General features: G+C 31.6%; 2 long non-coding RNA genes across 2 annotated transcripts; one reads left to right on the top strand and one right to left on the bottom strand.

Moving 5' to 3' along the window:
* Positions 1-2672: 2672 nt before the first annotated feature.
* Positions 2673-4670, bottom strand: LOC136271153 (uncharacterized). Its single transcript, XR_010709001.1, has 4 exons — positions 4418-4670; positions 4139-4230; positions 3421-3530; positions 2673-2924 (listed from the first exon to the last, which is right to left on the bottom strand). It is a non-coding gene; the product is annotated as an uncharacterized lncRNA (long non-coding RNA).
* A 15414-nt stretch (positions 4671-20084) lies between these two features.
* Positions 20085-20962, top strand: LOC117691638 (uncharacterized). Its single transcript, XR_010709222.1, has 3 exons — positions 20085-20209; positions 20294-20352; positions 20782-20962. It is a non-coding gene; the product is annotated as an uncharacterized lncRNA (long non-coding RNA).
* The last annotated feature ends 1485 nt before the right edge of the window (positions 20963-22447 follow it).

The following is a 22447-nucleotide window of genomic DNA, read 5'->3' as shown; positions in this document are numbered from 1 at the left end:
TCATATTAAAGTATATTGATCACTGGGTCAAGACACGTCAAAACAGATATATGCGATTCAAATGCAACGGTATATTTAGATGTGAAGTTCATATTTAATTTTTATCGCTAATCAAAGAAGATCCTGATTCAATAAATCAAAAAAATTAGAATGATGATAACATTTTATACCCCGTTTACAATAAAACACGTTTTAAATTTAATACATAGGATAGATTCGCTTACTATGCATATGTAAATCGTTTCTAAGAAAATTTGATAAACAACAACTGCAACAAAAAACTTTAACAAGGGATAATTGTGCTCTTTGGAAGGTTGGCTGTAACAAAATGTATATGCATATTATTTGATTTTTTTAAGCTAGTTTAATCAGTTTTGGGTTCATCTTTATTCCATCTTTGCAATTTTTAAGTTTTGAAAACGGGTGTTATTATTGCGTATCAAATTATTTTTACTATGTATTTATTTGTTTTTATAGTATTTTTGAGAAAAACAAATTATTGTAATGTCTCATCCAAAAATATGTGATGATACAAGTATCAAATTTATTTTTGTGTATTAAGTTGTTAATTTACTAAGTTTTCTATTTATTTGAATGGCCGCATCGTGTCTACGATATATGAATACATTAATTTATCATATGTAATGTAAGGTATTTTGTTAAAAAAAAACAAAACAATCAAATATATATAATTGTGCATAAATTTAAAATAAAACTTAATATTTATAATGTATAATAAATGATTTTTTTCATGATATGACATTTTTACACTTTTTTCCTTTCAAAAATAATGCATTCGTCAAAATACAACAGTTACTGATATTCGTTTAAAATTACAATCACTGAAGAAAAAAAATACCACCCAAGTTTCAAAAGAAAAGCAGTCTAACAATAACAATATTCAGCATGGTTTAAGATGTCGTTTCTCATCAAAGTTAAGAATTTGATGTGCTAAATTTTTTTCGTAAATGGTTAAAATCTATAAATCGGCGTTTTTATCAAAATGAGACCGTTGTTTATTGCTGACGTCGTCGTTTTCATTAATTTTTTACATTTCCACTTCCTTTTCCAAGGCCACTGGGCCACACTGCACGAAAAATTGCGTTTAATTCAACATATAATATCTTATACGTGAAATTTAATTGGAGTTTACCTAGGTGTAAAATTTGTTGTAAACTCCTAAATTTAATGAGATTTATACTTAATTAAATCTCATTTATATATCACATAAAACTTACCAAGTTTATTATTTTATGTGGAGTTTCATATATAAACCATAATTTTATATCAATTTTAAATGACGATTAATCATTTTATACATCAAATTTCTGATTTTATGTGGAATTTCAGGTATAATCCACTTATTATATTTCAACTTTTTATGACACATAATTTTTTTATACACCAAGTTTAAATATTTTATATGAAATTTCACGTAAAATTTCATTATTTTATTTCACTTATACCTGACAATTAATATCTTTAAACACCAAGTTTACGTGGAATTTATGGTACCGTATACTTTCCACTTGTTCACCTTTTCTTATTGCTTTTTATCATGTTTGTGATTTTAATAAGGAGTTTCAACTTTTCTGGAATTATATATATATAGATATACGTAATTTCATTTGAAGATTTGATCAATACCAATTAATAATAAACATCCTTTATCTCCATTTCACAGAGGTAACATTGTATATTCTTCTCTTGTTCATTCCTCTTTGCCAAGTGCTTAGTCATTAAGGCAACAGTGATCATCAGAGATAGAGATCAGCATTGTTTACTAAATATCAACAACCAAAAAATAATAGAAAATCAGACTTTTTTACTTTGATTCGTGTCATCTTAATGCTGGTTTATAATGCAACATTAACAATTCATAACAGAAACCAATAAAGCAAATAAAATATGTATACAGCAAATTAAGATACATGAAGTGCCTTCTTGTATATACATGTACGTGATAACTGTTACATGGATGCAGCAAAGCAAAGAACAGATGTTTTTGAGTGCCATTATAATTTAATATGCAAGTTATTTTAAAAAATAAAGTTTCTTAACGGACAACATTCTATGCATTTGAGTTTTAATGCAATGTTAATTCTATGCAGTAAGACATAAATCCTAAATAATTCTGGCTATACCAGATTTTATTTGATTAAACTTACTAAGTTTAAATAACTGAACAACTTGTCTGCATTTATTTTTCCATTCTAAGTGAGTAAAGGTGATTTTAATTATTCAATAAATCATTGTTCTAGAGCATGTTTTTCCTAATTCTTAAATTTTACCTACTCAAGATTTCTATCACATGCCAAATTATTTTTTATTGAAAGTGTAAAGAGAGCCCTAAAAATATTGAAGTATTTTATACATAATGCTGAAAAAAAACATCAGTAGTTAACACAGGTAAAATAAAAATGAAATAAATTTACACGATATTTGGATATTTCACTTAAGAAAAATGATCTCTCTGTTCACACAGAATTTTCATAAATGTGTAAAAAACAAATTCATTACAACAAATAATTACTCCATGAATGAAAGAAAATGTTTAAAGGAGAACAATCTTTACAATGATTACAATTGTGATGGGAGCCACCCTTTTGAAAATTTATTGAGCAAAAACCCATTCATGGTTTTGGTCTCACTGATGGCATATCCCCCTTAACTCTCTTCAACATCTGTCGTTTTGATCTGTTGGACATTGACCTTTCATATTTTGTGTCCAGTTCCTCTAATATTTTGGTATATTCTTCTGATCTCCAACTCAGTGGTTTGGTCTTCAGAAATGTTTCATCATCAGAATTATTTTCCTCCTCTGAGGACATATAGCATAGCTCTAAAGCATTTGAGATGCGGCGTTTCTTTGCTTCGTCCCATCCCGTCTTTTTCTCCACCATTGCCATTCTCCACTGCAATTTCTATAAGCATTTTAAAAAAATGAAAAAATCATCATATATTATATAAGTGCATAAACTGAGCAATATCTTTGATTATTATACTTTCATGTTAAATACTGAAATCTGATTGGTTTAGACACGGTTGATAATCCGTTCTATTACCATCAGCGTTAGCAACGGGTAACACAACGAATTGTTACATGCGCGTTAATTATGCGCATACTGTTCGCCGTGGAATTCACGTCATTTCTATAAAAAATCAGTAAAAAAATCTCTAAAATTAAGACATTCAGTATAATAAAATAAATAGTGCCTGTTTGGGAGGATAACAGTTGAAATTTACACCCCTCGAAAACCATTGTCAACCTCCGCTTCGCGTTGGTTGACAATGGTTTCCTCGGGGTGTCAATTTCAACTGTTACCCTCCCAAACAGGCACTATTTATATAATGTGAACATTGTTGAATAACAAAAATCCTATGGAATATCAATTCATGCTTATACATCATAATATGTACCCTCTTTCTCCTGCTGTAGTGGAGCATTTTTGCCTTGTGCTGCTCAATTTTTCCTGTCTTTTCTTTGTGCTCCTTTTGAGCCACAGACTCAAAATATCGAGCTACAGCAGCTGTAAATATAAATAAATTTGAATTAACACTCTAAGTTAGTTAGTACACATGTTCTAACATAAACTTACAGATTCTATAAATTTAGTGTTATACTTATTTTTTGGCCATTTAATGACTGAACGAAAAAAGCCCATTTCCAGATTTTTTTTCAAATCTTAAAACAAGTCATTATAAATATTTGTCATCGCTAATTTCAAATGGGGCAATTTGCCGCAAATGTGACTTACCATAATTTAAGTAACTATATTATTGAAACAAGTTTAAACAATTTTCAAGTTTATATGGGAAACAAAATTGTGTCTACAGACAGACAAGATGATTCAAATATACCCCCATAAACTTTGTTTTTAGGAACTGAAAGGCCTAAATCTTGCTTAAACTAATGCCAGATAAGCAGCAAATACGGTGGATTCATTAGAATTTGTGGTGACTCAATTTTCATGGTATTCGTGGGTAGCCTTCCTCCACGAATTTACATCCTCAACAAAAACAAATTTAGAAAATTATCCTTCTTACTGAAACTGAAAACCGGTGCATCCATGAAATTGTATCCCTACAAATGAGCAAAACAGTAATTCGACAATATTCACTATGTAAAACATCTTACTCTGTAAAATTCCATCCTGCACATCATGATATAGGCCTTTGACAAACTGTTTCACAGCTTGTGTAGTTGCCTTGTTTACCTCCGAAGAAACTCTAAAATTGGGAAAGTTTGTAAATGTTACTTTCTCTTTAAAGGTATAATTTCAAGATTTGTATACATTTTTGCTTCCAGACACTTTAATTAATTACACTATAAACATGTAGCATATTAGTAGCAGATTTACATAACGATGTAGAAACACAAAAAATTTTGAAATTCATCAAGAACAAAATAAGATACTTTAGCTTATTGTGTCCAAGCTTAGTTTGCCAAGCAGCATAATCATCTTCTTCTACAAGTTGCTTGTAAGCATCATGTACTGCTGTCTACAGAAAAGAGAATTTTATATCAAATATATCCTATATACCGTACATGTATATTGAGGAATACATGAATACCTGCATCATGAGACAAAGCAACTTTGTTATGAGTTTCCTATATATACAGGAAACTCAATGATTACTGTCGTACTATTGTAAAATATTAGTATAGCACAAGCTCAGTTTTATAAAGATCTTGGGAGTGATTTAATTTACACTTGATTCTGTTGTACTTTTACGTGTCAAAAATTTAAACATCTACATATACTAAAACATACTCTTATTTTGGGAGAAACATGAAAATTCTCTTGTTCACTCTTTTTCCCCTTTCCCTTCATTCCAGTTCCAATCTCTTCCTTGAGAGTTTTGATTTCTTCTTCAATTTTGTCTATTTTGCTGTCAATTTTTTTCAGGTACTGCATAATAGTCTAAAAAAATCCAAGAAATTCATGAATTACAAATATGATGCATTGAAATGTAATTAACATATTGTTACATTTAGCATTCCTCACCTGTATGGTTGCGCATCTTATTCCCAACAACACATTACTGAATGTTTGCACATTACAAATAGAAAATGTATATATAAACAATTAAGGTGGTATTGGACACCTCCATATTTGACGTATTGTTTATCGAAATAAACAATAAAATGAAGTGTAATTATATAAGTAGTTTCTTTCCCAACATGGTCACCTAACAGCGTAACGCAGTGGATTAGAGGGTTTACTATGAATTTATAAGTCATGACTCATGAGTTCGAATCCCGCTGGCGTTTTTACAATTTTTACCTCTCTGAATATTTAAAGCTATTTTTTGGCTAAAAATTATAAAATTTTAAAATTCTTAATCGTTGGAAGTATTCTAATTATAATGTACTTTAATCCACATTAATATCGACAGATGTCCCATGCCACCTTAATACGAAGGGTTTATACACCTGAATCCTGTATCAACAGTATCATAGTAAATTTTGTGCACTTACTGAGTCATGTTTAGTTTGAACCAAGTTTTTAAAAAATAAGTCTGTTAAAAAACTTTAATCCTAACCATATATATACCTGATTTTGAAGTACTGCAAAAGAGGTCATGTTCAAATTTTGTACATTTCTTCTTACCTCTTCTCCTGGGGAAAGCTTTGGAGTAAAATTATGGGGAGCTGCAGCAAGTGGTGAAGAATCCAACGATGGCATTCTTGGAAGCTAAAAATATTGTTATTAATAATTAAAATCACTGGATAAAGAGCTTGCCTACATCAATTATTCACTGAAAACACTGTTATGTACACTTCATTATCATATATCAATCTAGTCCGAAATATCTGACGTTTTTCTGGCTTTTTTAACGATTTTGATATTTACTGGCAAGTAAATATCAAAATCGTTAAAAAAGCCAGAAAAACGTCAGATATTTCGGACTAATACCAATCAAGAGGTCTTCATTGGGGTTATCGGTCACAACTGAGACCAATACCTCCCTCAGCCATTTCAAACAATCCTTATTCCCATGAATCAAGAGTGGAGTTGAACTGGTCCAGACCCCCCTCCCCCGAAAAAAAACACTTTAAAAATTATAATTAACTGGTTAGATAGTTAAATCACCAAAAATATACAATTAAAAAAAGGATAAGTTGATCCTCCTACCTCCTTAACTAATTATAACTGTTAAATTACTTAATAGCCCTGCTTTTTTTCAGTTTTGAGTTCACAGGTGATGACCCCCCCCCCCCCCCCCCCCCCCAGCCATTTCAAGTAGTAAATGAAAATACATTGTAAACTTGAAAGATATAAATTTTATGCTACTTTTGAGAGCTTGTCAAAATAATTTTGAGTCGGACAGTTATATACAATATACGTCCTATGGCCTTTTTCTTAGGGAATTTAAGGGACCCCCTCCCGTTTCTAAAAAAAATCCTTGAAACACACTTTTAAAATTCTAGCATATTAGCTGATTATCTATTGTATCAAAGCAAAATTACACATTTAGCATAACTAGCATTGTATTACGACTTACTGTTTTACTTAATCTATGGCTGGCAGAATTTCTTGGCGTGGAGGTGAAAATGCCAACTGAAGATCTTTTCCTCGAGTTCTTTGGTCTTTTCGAAGACGCACTCGGCTCGTCTGAATCGTTGCTACTGGATTCCTCATCTGGGTGAAAACTATCCTCCGAGTCGTTTTCGATGTAATTCGTATTTTCAGAATCAGACATTGTTGTTTGCTCTATTAGAATGTGCGGCAACGCGGGATGAGAGATATTTACTGTATCTTACCGCCAAAATTTTATGACGTTATTTTCGCATCTTGAATCGCGCATCTGAATATTCTTTCGACATCTACTTAAACATGGTATATTAAACAGGAAATGTATAGATATTTAAAAACATTTAAATGATTGATTTTTTTCACTCATTCTTCCTTTTTTACAAATTACGAAAATGTACAGCATCATTTACATCCAATCAGCAGCAGCAGTTTTCGCGGTATCCCAAACTGAGCGGTTACACATTTACCCAGTGTGTGAACACGTGTAAGAAATGATCTTTTGAGGGTGGTCGGACGATACTGGAATACGGAGCATAACAGGTATGTGTTTTATTATATCGTCGCCTATTTTCACTTGCGTGATGTCATATTGTGATGTCATTTTTGCTGTATCTTATGCTACACTGTAAACAGTCGGTATCGATACATGTATGTGTGATACAATTTAATATAATGTATATATGATCACTGATGATGGCTGTAATCACAAACAATGGAAGGACATTTGCAATATCTAATTTTCTTTTCAGCAACAATTTCACGAATTGTGTTATGTAGTGATACCCACATGCACGTAGCAACAGGTCCCCCCCCCCCCCACCACACACACGTACACACGCCATTTTGTTTAACCAATAACCAACCTTCCTTACTTATACAATCACACCTAAATAAACTTAGATTTGTAATGATAAATTGCCTCTCTACTTTTATTGCATGGTAAATAATGATAATGAAAGTTTGTGTTTAGGGGTAGCTGATATGTATATGTAACTATTTCAGTCAGTTAACTGATAACTTGGTTTCAAATGAAACTCCAATGCCTCATACTTTGATATTAAGAACGTGCTTTACAGTTGATCAATTTCATCTTTACACATAAATGTCAATGATCAATTCTTTGGTGATCCTTACTGGCGTAATGAAGGGGCCGTGAAACCCTGTGACAATTATGCCCGTTTCAATTATGGTGATTTCAATTCTTCGTGATGTTGGTCACCAAAATTTTGTGTCTATCTCTGTAGCACAGTAAGTATAAATGTGGTTTTCTAACCAAAAGGTCCCGAGTCTAATTATAGTAGTGACTTGTTTTTGAAAGTTAATTTTCCCCCCAAATTGAACATTTTTCAGTCATTTTCAAGTCAAATGCATGCTTGAATTTCATGTCTGTAAGAAATATTAAATAGTGGCGTCAAAAGCAAATTGAGGGGGGGGGGGGGGCGGCAAAACTTATCAAAAATCTTGACAGGCTAAAATAAAACTATGGTTATGTATAACTTTGCCAAAAAAGTGGAGGGAGGGGGCTAAGTGCCCCCCTACACCCCCCCTTGTTCCAACGCCTCTGTAAAAAATCCTATTTGTATTATTTCTAAAGTGTGAAGTACATTTAAACACCCATTATTTACATCTTCTCGTTAAGTTTACCTTTGTTAATAATATGTAAATGGCCTTATTAGTATAAAAGATCAAAGATAGAAACAAAATTTCTTCGAAACATGAAAGAAAAAATAGATTTACCTGCCTATGAAACGTTACTCAAATCATAATAGATCAAATGTCATGTGCTCAGTCTATAATTATGATTTTTTTTGCGTGTGTTTGGAAATATATCTGCATGAGCCAAAGGAGGGGAAAGGTGGCTTTTTCTTTCAGCTCCTTTGCGCCACCATAGTGGTTGCCATTTTGTTCAACAAAGTAAATGTGATCATTAAATGACTGGCACTTATCAATGTTTATCAATATTGCTTCTGAATTAAAGTAGTCCGAGTATCAAACTACGTCACAATACGGATTTTACAATATTGGTACTACTTTTACATAGCGTTTTAGATATCCAGTATTGATTTCGCTCTTGTAAACAATGTCAATAATAAGCAATTAGAACGGTAATGTATGTATTGAATGAGAGATAGAAATGATTAATGTTGAGAAACTCGATTTTGTAAAAGTAAAATAAAAAACAAAATTTCTTCGGATAATAATACACTGATTAACCAGGATGCTTACACCACTAATTTGAGACCTACATGTAGAACTTTGTGAGCAGGCAAATTGAAATCCACATAAGAGGGAACAAATGTTAATGACAAATTAAATTATTTCTATTGTTTGAATATTGATTTGGTGCATTATTTTCATTAGTATACTCGTAATGACTCCTACCCCTTTGTATGATTAACATTTGCATAATATTCATTACAGGAATGTGTTAATTTAATAAGATTTAAGTGATTTGCACACTTGTCAAAAATTGTTATAGTATCATAACGAATCACAATAGACCAAGCTTAATTATGGTCACATCTTATATGCTTATATATCCTCTTTGTTTGATGCCCCCCCCCACCCCCCCTTGCATTTAGTGCTGAGTATAGGATTACCTTAATTAATAAAACTTTTCAAGATTTCAGATTAGATAAGAGCCAAGCCCCCCAATGATTGTGAATCGCTTCTACTAAGCTTGCAAAGAAGTACAGGGAAACTTTAGTTTTCAATTTTATGATTATTTCATCTGACAGGTTAACATGACTCTCGCTTACTGATGTTTATTGCTTCTGAACTATATTTAAATAATAATAAAAAAAAAAATTAGCCCCCTTCTCCCCCCCCCCTTTCCAAGAATTGTGAATCACTTGCACTAAGCTTGCAAAGAAATACACAGAAACTAAGTTTCATGATTATTTCATTTAACAGGTTACCATACAGCAGTTGTTGGTCATCAAAAACGAAGCAAGAGCATTTATAGAAATCTTTGCAGTATTAAGGAAGTTTATGGTACTTGAATTACGGTATGTTTTAATTAAACGTGTTATAAGAAAGACTTTTAATTGTCATGACAAAACGTCTTATCGCTTAGATTATAACTGAGTTTATGCAGTTAAAGTGTAAGTCGATGAATAATGAAAAAAGAAAATAAGACATCAAGCTATAGGGTGCTCTTGATTTTCCAAGAAGGTGTACACTTTTATAAATCAAGTGCATTGGTGTATTGTTTTCGTGTACACTGGTTGAACACTTTTCTACAACAAATCAGGGGCATGTATTGTGAAGTGAAACACTGAAATTGATTATGTACATTTTGTATGTCGCTTACTTACTGTATTTAATATGTAAATAATATAAACACATTGTTCACATGTATAACCTATGAGATATTTTTCCTTTGGAATAAAGAACTTAAACTTGAAACAAATATTACGATTTTATGTAAATTATGATTAGAAACTTGACAAATGATTTCACCAATATAATGGAGTATTATGATGTACTTGTTATACAACACAAAATGATAAGATGGGTGTACACCCAGTTAAGCTAAATTAATAGCACCTTTAATTCAAATTATATGATTTATATTGTTTCATCATAATGAAAGAAAAAAGCCAAGAATAATCAAAGTGATTTCATTGAAGTTAATTATTAAAAATATGTATTATTATTTTAGCTAAATGGGAAAACACTCTTTAGACAGAAAGAGGAGAAAGAGACGAGAAAAAAGGAAAAAACACAGATTAGAAAAGGCAAGGCACCGGCAGTTGAATGAGAGTTCAGAGGAATTCGAAATGTTCAATAAAAAAACCAGTAAATATTATGTGACTTTTAAATGAAAAGCATATTTATACCCCCGCTCCGAAGGAGAGGGGATATACTGTTTTACCTTTGTGTGTCTGTCTGTCTGTCCGTGTGTAACAAAAATTTTTGTCGCATTTATCTCAGCAACTATTTATCGCAGATGCTTGACATTTTTACACAGTGTTTGTTAAGGCATGCCATATCGTGGGATACATGTTTGTACCAATCGGACGTCAACTTTCTGTTAAATGAGTACTTTGTTTATTTTAGCCAAAATTATCAAACAATTTTTTCTCAAAGATTTCACAGCAGCTATTTATCGCAGATGTACGAAAGCCGAGAAGGATCATTCGAGATTCGAGATTCGAAATACGAGATTCGAAATACGAGATTCGAGATTCGAAATTCAAGATTCAATATCTAAATTAACCAATCAATATATAAATTAGAGCTGCGCTGGTGCATATATTTACCCAAATGGACCAAAATATAACCAAATGAATTTTAAAAATTTTGACAAAAAATTAGTTTTAAACGTACGACTCTTTTTCAATTCTAATCGGGTATGTCCTTTAGAAAAATCTTGAACCACACACATTTTAGCAAAAGTAAACATTTGTATGACTTATATGTAATTATTGTCAATTTTGGTGCGTAGGGGGGGGGGGGGGGTAGGAAACTACAGAGAAACTTAACTTGGCTGTGAAACATATGCTTTTATTCTTTCTTGTTGATATATCAATGAATGAATTATAACAAAATATATGTACAACAATTAATTTTGAAATATTCATGCACAATCAAATAAAAGGTTTTACTGTTCTCTGCACAAGAAATCGGCAATGTGAACAAGTTGGCACCCTATCATCCCTACCTTTAATTGTAGAGAGTAGGTATCCTTCTATATTGAAAACAATTCCAAAAGTAAGACTCATAATAAGTTGTTTACTGCGGAAAAGGAAAAAAAATTGTATTTATTAATAATTCCGTATGATGTGATAATATCTCAATGATTTGTTTATAATCATAGTACTAGTGTATCACTGTATGCATACATAAAAACGATTAGTAATGCTTATATTTATTAGTGAAACAGGACAGATTATTTATATTTAGATTATTTAGATACATGTACTAATCTTCATGCGGGGATCTAGAAAGGAGGGGGTCAGGGGATCTGGACCCCCTCCTCGGGAAAATTGGAGCTTATTAAATTTACATAGTAATTTTTTTTAAAATTGGCCTAGGACCCCCTACAGAAAAAATTAGCTCCGCTTATGAAGTTCTCTACCATAACCGCATTTTTACACAAAAGGGGTGAATAAACCCGGGTTTTAAACTATTACTGGTGGTGAAATACCTTAGGGTTCAAACGCATCAGGTGGAAATGCACCAGGGCAAACAAAATCACTTAGATCCGCGAAGCACACTGCATTATTACTAGTCTACTTAGATATTCTGTGTAAAAGTAAATACAAATAATTATTTAGTTAGGTAGGGAGAAGTGAACATAGCATTTATTTGTATATAAGAGCATGTACGTATGATTTTTATTTAGAACAGTTTCATGTCGCTAGGATACATATTTTCAGATCCTTGATTTGATTGGTTAATTTAGATATTGAATCTCGAATTTCGAATCTCGAATCTCGTATTTCGAATCTCGTATTTCGAATCTCGAATCTCGAATGATCCTTCTCGGCTTTCGTACAGATGCCTGAAATTTTAACACACTATTTGTTTAGGCATTCCATATTGTGGGATGTATTTCTCTACCAATCGGATGCCAGCTTTCTGTTAAATGTCGACTTTGCTTATTTTGCATATTCACATCAGAGCAGGGATATCACTAGTGAGCCAAATAGCATTGGCTCACAGATATCTTGTTTTATTTATTCTCTTACTTGATTTCACTCATGAATTTTATTTTATGATTGCTTGCTAATCATTAACACTGCACAAAAAGAGATGTACCGTACTTGATGCTACAATTATTCAGTTTCAGTTTCTCAATATACGTATTATTCAATTTCCAGCAGATAATATTTGGCCTGATAGGAAAATGATCTTGGGTTGAAGGAAGTTGAACGGGAAATTCATGAGCAGTGCAAAGAGGATGGTATATACATATACGATACCTTTGTAGAAAAAAGAAGTGCCTATAAATCAGCTAAAGAGCTTTTTGGGGATGGAGACAGGGATGTCTTGAAACTGCGGAAAATGCTATAGATGATGAAAAGGACAAAAGAAAGAACCTTCTAAAATTTACAAACCTCTGTGTTCATGTCATCAAAAGTAAAAAGAAATGTAAATTTTGTGCCAAGTTCTGAAAAGGTTTTATTTTTTTTATAAAAGCTAATGTATTTTTAGTTTTTAACATTTGCTTCAGTCCAAACAAAAATTGTCATTATTTGAGCTTTGTATACTAGATACATTAGTTACTGGAATTGTATTTTTTTCATTAAGAATAGACTGGAAGGGTACATTGTAAAACATGTCTGAGAAACAAAAACTTTCAGTTTTTCACCAAGCTCAGCGAAAAAAAATGTCAAGAAAAGAATGTCCAGGATGTAAACAATCATTTACATCTAGGTATTTTAGGCAGCTTAAGAAAAATATTTTAGCAATAATCAATGGAATTGTTTCAAGTCAGTGTCTGAAAATGTTGCAGTTTTGTCTCAGGATATCGATGAGGAATTTTCTGATAGCTCATCTGATGAAAATCTTTCTTCTCAAAGATTACATGATGTTTTTCAATCTTATGTACGAAAACATTTTTCTGAAAATAATTGTACCGCCGAGTCTGAGAGTGAAGATGAGGTTTGGGATAATGCAAGTTTGGAGGATTTAGATTTAGACCTTCAGACTGAAGAACTCTTAGAAAGAAATGAAAGCAATGATGTGAATGTTTCAAACCCAAACATGAAATTTGGGACACTTTTAATGTGGTTCTGTATGTTCATATGTACCTGGCAAGCCATTTTCATGCTGCCAGACTGTGTTATTGACAACCTTCTTTCATTTTTAAGTACATTTTTTTGTCGAATTGGAAAAGAATCTTTCATATTTTCGAGCTTAGCTACTGTTTTTCCAGGTTCTGTGTATCTGTTATGGAAAAAGATAGGCTTGAAAAAAGACAATTTTACAAAGTATGTTGTGTGCAGAAAATGTTTCTCCATTTACTTGTATGATGATTGTTTAATGAATTTAGAGGGTGAAACTGTGTCTGCCAAATGTCCTTTTGTAGAATATCCAAATCATACACAGCCAGCAAGGCGAAGACCATGTGGGGAATTGTTGTTGAAATCTGTAACACTTTTAGATGGTACAAAAAAACTTTATCCATTTAAGTCTTACTGCTATAAACCTATTCAAGAATCTTTGCAAGATTTAGTTAAAAGGCCTGGGCTTGAAGATCTTTGTAACCATTGGCGATTACGAAAGCAGTCACCTAGGTTTTTGACAGATATTTATGATGGGAATGTTTGGAAAGAGTTTCAGAGCTAAGAAAAAAACACTTTTTAACCCATCGAAACAATTATGGCTTAATGTTAAATCTAGACTGGTTTCAGCCATTTAAACATGTTAAATATTCAGTTTTGTATGCAGTTATTTTGAATTTGCCTAGAGAGGAAAAAAATTTAAATTGAAAAATGTTTTATTGATAGGTGTTATTCCAGATTTAAAACATGAACCTTCTGTAAATAGTTTCATAACACCTCTTGTTAATGAACTTAAAGTAGCATGGTCGCAGGGATTTCAGTTGGCTTCAAACAAAAGTTCATATTTAAAAAAGAATTTTAAAGTTGCACTAATGTGTGTTGGATGCGACATTCCAGCAACACGAAAATTATGTGGATTTTTGGGTCATTCAGCAACAATTGGTTGCTCAAAATGTTTTAAAAAATGTCCAGGTAGTGTAGGCAATAAAGATTATTCAGGTTTTGATGTAGAGAATTGGCCAGTACGAACACTTGAAGATTATAATTTATCCATGAAAGCTGTTAAGAAAGCTAGAACTCAGACAGAAAAAGAAAGACTTGAATCTTTTCATGGAGTAAAATATTCGGTATTAAGTGAACTAGACTATTTCAACCCAATAAGAATGTCCATTGTTGATCCCATGCACAATTTATTTCAAGGAACTGCAAAAAAAAAAATGATGAAAATGTGGCTTGATTTAAAAGTTTTACATTCAGATCAGTTAGTTCTGATTCAGGAGAAGGTTGATTCTGTTGATGCAGCAAGCAACATAGGTGCAATTCCTAGAAAAATTGCATCCTCGTTTGGAGGATTTACTGCTGAGCAATGGAAAAATTGGACCATTTTTTTCTCGATTTTTGCACTAGCAGATATTTTGCCTAAAACAGATTTGGATGTTTGGCGAAATTTTGGTTTGGCATGTAGTGCGCTAACTTCTAAATTCATATCAAGTGTAGAAATAGCTAGATTTGATAGTTATATTATTGCATTTTGTAAAGGTGTGGAAAGGGTATATGGCTGTTCTAGCATTACACCAAATATTCATATGCATTGTCATTTATCACAGTGTGTACTTGATTATGGTCCAGTTTACTCTTTTTTGCTTTTTAGTTTCGAAAGATACAATAGTCATTTGGGAAGCATGCCAAATAATAGCAGGTCAATAGAAATGCAGCTTATGAGAGGTTTTTTAAGAGACTCTTTTGTACATTCTTTGCAATTCCCTAGTTTGTATGTTGATAAATTTAAGAAACATTTTCCAAGTGTGACAGAGTTATGTGGTGACAGATTTCCTACGGATTCTGATATTTTGAAAATATTGTATATGTCTAAGAAAAGTGCCCAAATTGTTGGATAGGACTGGCAAATTTGCTCTGCATTTGAATGTAAAAAGTTATCATGCCATGTTCTATCTTCAGCTGACTTAGATATGTTAAAGAAAACATACAAACATATTTATCCAGAGCTTGATGATTACATTGAATGCATCCCAAAGTCCTTTAGAAAATGTTCATCTATCTGTCTCGGAGGAGAAGTTTATGGTTCAAATCAATCGCGTCACAAGCGATCTTCGTTTGTCATGGCCTACTGGCATTCCACAGATGGAAAAATAATCGAAGAAGTTGGCTCAGGTGAACTCCGTCCCAGGGTAATTCAATATTTTCTTCAGCACAACTTAATTGTAGACAATAAAAGCCGTGTTCACCTGTTTGCTAAAGTTTTGTGGCTTGCATCACTCCCAAACATGTACAGATATCACTGTGGGAAGCCTGTTGAATTATGGAGACAGAACGTTTTTGACACTTTTAAGCCTTCTGCTTTCATTCCAGAGAATAAGTTGTAAATATATATGTGCTGATGGTATGCTTTTGAATAAGTGTGTATCATACATTTGTCCTGTTATTAAAGGTGTAAACGTGTAAATGTAATAAAAAAGGGACGTGTTTAATAGCTGTATCGAATTTTAGTTTTTGAAATGAAATCTGTCCTGAAAAAATTGACCGTCCTGCGACAGTTGGCGTCGGCCAGTCTGGAAGGGTGTGCGTCCTGCGCCAGTTGGTGTCAGCCATTTGGAAGGATGTGCGTCCTGCGCCAGTTGGCATCAGCCTTCTTGGAAGGATGTGCGTTCTGTACCTGATGGCATCATCCAAAATATGATTGAAATACAGATCTCTACATTAGCGCACAGCGCAGTGAAATCTCTCTGTGCTGTGCGCTAATGTAGAGATCTATAATTTCATCAGATTGCATCATCCATCTTTGACGGATGTGCATCCTGCGCCAGTTGGCATCAGCCATCTTGTTAGGATGTGCGTCCTGCGCCACTTGGCAATATAAAGGTATAGTTGGACTTTTAAATTTTTCATTTTTTTAGTATTTGATTTGGGAGTTTTTAAACTATATACTCTAAATTTAAAATTTGTGTCCGATTTTTGTATTTATAATATGCGTGTGTAAAATGGGTTTTTTTATATTTCATTAGCTTGTGTTTCATATTTGTAAGAGGAATGCGCTGTTCTTATAACAGGCAAAATATGGATAATATATGTACATACATTCTTTTAAGATAAACGGAAGGGTTGTCTCAATCATGCTTATTTATATATTCATGATATATTTTACCGTTAATAAACAATAAAAAAAATCTTGATTCTTGTTTTACTGCGACCAACATGACTACACGGGTATACGTATAATACATGTTGCATAGTGTACTTTATGCTAAAACCAGCACAGCCAACAGAAAAGGACAGAATGATTTGTTTACATATAAAGATCTATCCATGATTAATAGAAATTTTATTGCAAGGTCATTATTTTTATAAAGTACAACAAGTTCGGGAGGCTTTTACCATGTTTACCTTATTTAAAGTTGATAAAATTAATGACGGTTGCTTGGAAATATAATTTGTCTTAAACCTCAATTATATTTGCAACTTCTGGTTTAATGACGTTTAATCAGTAATAAAAATGACCTAAAGTTGAGAATTAATTACAATTATATCTCGAAGTATAATTTTACATTAAATATCAATTAAACTTTAAAGTTCATGTAAAATGAGGATATAACGAAGTTTAATTTTATTAAACGCAATATTTCATGCAGTGCCAGTATGAAAGTTACACAAACTACATGGCTTGGGGAAGAGAGTTTTAATTTAGTTTTAAATGAAGGACCTCTTTAAAAGAGAACTAATTGGAGAAGAATGAAATTAAGTTGGAGTATTTTAAAATTGTCCTCTCCAGCACTAAAAAGCATGTTATATCAATTCCTAAACATAAGCTTCCTGATAAATTTCCTGATGAATTTTAGATTCTGAATACTGACGTAAATTATCAGTCGATATCACGACCCGCAAATTCCTATGCAGGCAGTGAAAGTAGCAAACGCAATTGCTGAGCACAGTCTCAGTCTATCAATTGCCTCTGATTACAAACCTTCAACAATCTCTTAACAGAGTTGTACCAGCTTACGTATTTAGTTCATATTACGCCATGATCAACTACAACTTCTTTAAAAGATATTTCTGCTCACTGTGCACTGGTTTTATTAAGTACAATTTTATGATATCATATGCACTACGTAAATTAATCATAAATATCATTAATGGGAGATGCATTCTTTCAGCACCCAAGGTGCATTTTGAAATTAGCCATCAGATAGAGATGTCAAGCTAACACTTCTTCTGGTTAACAAGAAAATAGTACTACGTATACCTCTGGGTTTGACTGTTTTAATTATTCAATTAATTAATCATACAACAAAAAATTAATCATATTTAAATTGGAAATGAAAATAACTTCAGTTAAAACAAAATGTGTTCAGTGAACACATTTTTATCAATTGCAATAAACTAATTTAATTTTTACCAAGGTTATACGTTTATGTTTTTAATCACAACTATAATTTCTCTTTTACGGTTAAATGTGCATAATTAAAAAGAAGACATTTGATTGTCCTTTATTTAAGTCATCTCTTATAGAAATTTCTGAAGAGGACGAACTTTCTACAACACTAACAACCAAACGTTAATTGACAATCTGTTACGTATTGTGAATAAACAACGGTACCTTAGTTTTATCAATGCATTCTAAGCTGCGTAAAGAGAATTATTATCGAGAAATTTTTCATTCTGTTTTATATTTGTCTAATTCATCCTCATTTTTGAAAATTAAGTCATTAAGAACCATGAATCTAGAACAGGTTGAACTCTTAAACTGCACCCTGTTAGGCAATTTAAATGATGGGGGGTCTTAATAAGCAATACATGCGGGAAAAAAACATGAGATTAATATAATCTGCTCATAGCTAAAATTTTAGTTTTGAAACTGCAATTCATGGACAATTTCTGGGCTTCAAAATTGTTTGAACTTTTACAAACAATTACATATTGTACGCTCTCAGTTAAAGGTTTATGAATGTCATCTATTTTTCCCCAACTTCCATCTGTTCTCTTTAGTAGATACATGTAAGCCACAGTGCATTTGGTGACTGGCCATATGTGTACACAAATTTGATAGAACTTATCAAGAAAAGTATGTCTGGATGTTAAGCATAATTTTGTACTGTCATGAGAGAAAGTGGACTCATATATCACTGTTACTGATTCTTAGTTGTCCCTACTAAAATTTTGCAAATGTATGGATACATGTATAATATTTAAGAAATATGAGACAATCCAAGATGTTTTAGATTTGACCTCAACTGTTTATTAATTAAAAATGCAATTTGTAGATTTCAAATAAATATTATAAAGGTAATTTCAATAAATCTAGATGTTACGTATGTTCGGTTTATTTTGTCAAACGGATAAGTTGAGTAAAACTCACTGTGTCAAAATGAAGATGCTGACAACTGCATTTTGTGTGTTCATTTAATTAATAATTATATAAGAAACTTTCTGAATGCAAGAAAAAGGTGATAAATTAAAAATTCCACCAACCGGGGCCATTCCCTAGGCATTTTACCTTTGCTACTAAGCATGTGTTAAAATGTAAAGTGTCTCACTGACGTCATAATCAGTTTAGTTCTCTCTTAGATGAGATAATCGAGCTGTTAGGCAATGCTTTTAACAATGTGGTAGCGTCCATAGATTGCAAGAAAAGGTCATTCGTTATCGCAATTCTTCTTACTGAGGAAATTGTTTTCAGAAATCATGATATACAGCAAACCGACAATATGAACCATTGATTATTATTCATGTTCACTTTCTTTAATTTAAAAACAATTCTTAAAATTTGTAATTGTTTAATTTGAAACGTAATTATAAATTATCGCATTCTGTTTCTTAATTGTAGACACAACAAAGACTAAACCTACACTGTTAAATATTTGTCTTGACTTTATAAGATGTTTAAATTATAGCTAGCTGCTTTGAATAAAACTAAGGTAAATGTAACTCAGGCGGCCGATGTGGCCCCTGGGCATGTTGTTGCTAATCTATCAGTGTTTGGGCTACTTAATTTCAGTGAGTTTCTATGTATGTACATGTACGTGCGTTTTTGTTCCAGGCAATAGAACTCTAATGCATGTGTATTTTAAGCTGCACGTCTAATATCGTCCAAAATATTTTCTATTAAGTAGATTACATTATGCATACATACAATTGATAGACAAATATATCCCTATTGTTGTACATACGATATAAGTAAAAAAGCAAATAATTCGTTGTATTATTGTGTGCTTTTATTAAAAAAAAATAAAACAAAAACTCATGATGTACGTACGATTAAACAGATTTGTTAAAAGACATACAATGAATTGAGAAGACAAAATTTGTAATAGATGTGTAAAATATATTCAATATATTCTTATGTACACGTAATACAGAGTTTGATATATAAAGCTCATTGATATGTTTTCAACATTTAAAACGTTCTTAAATGACATCAAAAAATATATTTGCTTTAGGATTTATCATGTGAATGTATATCACGAAAGATAATTATAACTCTAAATACCATTTTTGTTTTTTGCATAAATTATTATCAAACAACATGCGTTTAAAATAAATGCATTTATTTACGTTTTACAGTCTTGATGTCAGCAACTCTTTGTCAACAAGGTATCAATTTCGCATAGATGTCAGTATTTGTCGTGTAAAATTGATACAATTGATGAAATAAACCCGTATACGATTAAAAATGTCGTTCTATATACGAACATACTGATAACATTCATCTCTTGTTATTCAATCACATTGCGGAAATACACCATAGAACAAATACGAAATGATGAGGAAATAATTAAATCTACATTGCAGTTATGTTCAATGTTCCATTACATTAAAAAAGGGCAAAATGTACAGGCATAAATTATTGGTCGGATTCGTTTCTATTTCAGTGTTATCTTTGATTTGTCTGGGAGCAGGTGAAAATGGACCTTGTCCGAAGTAAGTTTTAGTTTTAGATGACATTTTCTAAACACACAATAATTTCATTGTTGTTACATTTTTCCTTGTTTTACTTCATCTTAGATACTTTAAAGGATGCTGTCCATACACAAGGTGGGACTTTATAATGAACAAATGCGTAGGTAAGTTACTCAAAATATTAAAAATGCCATGGCATATACATGCACATCAACGATACTTTTTAATTTCCCGATCGCATCGATTTCTATTGTATAATGGAGGAATAATGTAAATTTGAGCATGTCTGAAAATTTCTATTCATAAATGATGACTTTTATTACATGAAATAATTGGAAGGAAGTTTAAAACTATAAAAACAATTATATAAGGAGCAATGTTGTACGATGTATTATAAATGTTAGTTGCACTTGATTTGAAAAAAAATGTCCAGCATTGTCGTTAATTTTCAACAGGAAAAAAATTTTCCGTGTTTGAAAAATGCGTTTTGAAGATTAGTTTCATTGTAATTGGTAAAATTCTATCAATTTCACATTACAAAATCAAACTGTCTTTCAAACATGATTATGATCCTTAATTGTTCTTTGCTATAGATTGTCCCATAGGTTATCATTGGAAGAACTGTAGCTTTGAATGCCCCTATCCTTTTTATGGTAAAATGTGCCAACTTGAATGTCTCTGTGAAATGGACATGTGTGATTTTGTTAATGGATGCACGAACGGCAAGTATTCATCAAAACGTTTACAGTTGTATCTATCATTTTATAATACGTTGTTGGTTACAAACCATTAAAAAGTGTATGCATAAAGAAAAGTGTTCTCTATCATTGCATGAATATCCAATGTATTCATATACAAAGCGAAACTTGTTACATATTTTTTTTATTGTAAGTCACAATGAGTAAAAAACCAGAAACTTTGATTGTTTGAGACTAAATAAATTTAACTAAATATAATCATATTTTTATATTTTATTACTTATTTGAAAATTATCACATATGTTTTCCTCGATTCCAACTACTTAAATACATTATTCTGATTATGGATATTTTATGGCATGATATATTTGTTTGATTATCTTTGTAAAAAATATAAGTTAGACCTAAAAAAAATATATAAGTGAAAAATTACATTCTTAACTAGTACCTAAAATTATACGGAAGAAACGCAACACAGTCTTACCCCCCAAGAAAGTGCAATAAGAGATTTTTGCCCCCTTTTTATCGATCTCGTGAGCCTTTATTTTTAGTACTTTAAGAAGGTCGCGTGTACATGCAATGTTTTACTTTTCCGTACGTATAATGGACGCTGCCAGTTGAAAAATACCAATTACGTGACTCATATTTACCTTTTATTTTTATATATATATATATATATATATATATATATATATATATATATATATATATATATATATATATATATATATATATATTATTATTATTATTATTATTATTATTATTATTATTATTTGCATTGTGAAAATGATCATCTTATTGTTATTAAATATTGATTATGTTGTATATAATTTGAAGGGTGTTTAAATTGTAGCATAAATCACCCATTTGAATCTCAACGGCTGTATGGTATTCATTCGATAAGAAACCTCGGTTACATATACACTTGTTACGGTTTGATTTAAAGCTTAATACGATTCCAAAAAAAGCATGCGTCATTACAGTTTTGATTTAAACAAAATGTATCTGATTGTTATTGTCTATTGACCAGAGAATGTTGAATTGATGTTGCTATTTGCTTGGATAAAGGCATACATGACATTTGATAATAAAGAACTGAAGTACTGAAAGCCGGGCTCTTCTGATGTTGTGTTTTAAAGACTGGTAATGCCTCTCTCTCTCTTTCTCTCTCTATCTCTCACACCTGTTTATACCTATTCTTTGATATATCTACTTTTATGAAATCCCAGTTATATCGAAAAGAAAAAGACCAGGTTTAAGATATATTTCTAAATGTTAGGTAGGTGTACACTATTTTTAGCCCCACCGACCTTTTTAAAGCTTTTAAAATATATGAGTGCAAGGGGGTACATGTTTCTTCATTGGCTAGTTGCTGTATTTTATAAATCTACCTTTATAATGTACATGAATGCGCTCGATTCCTGTAAGTAAAAACATTCAAAAATCTAAATGGCCTTTCCCATTATTAACAATTGTTGTTTACCTGATGTGAACTCACGTGAACTTTCATAACCTGTTCTGATGAATATGATTAATAATTTTTGTACGCATATTATGAGGT

The sequence above is a fragment of the Magallana gigas genome, chromosome 9 (genome assembly GCF_963853765.1).
Source record: "Magallana gigas chromosome 9, xbMagGiga1.1, whole genome shotgun sequence".
NCBI lineage: Eukaryota > Metazoa > Mollusca > Bivalvia > Ostreida > Ostreidae > Magallana > Magallana gigas.
This window is presented reverse-complemented; position numbering and strand designations above follow the sequence as displayed.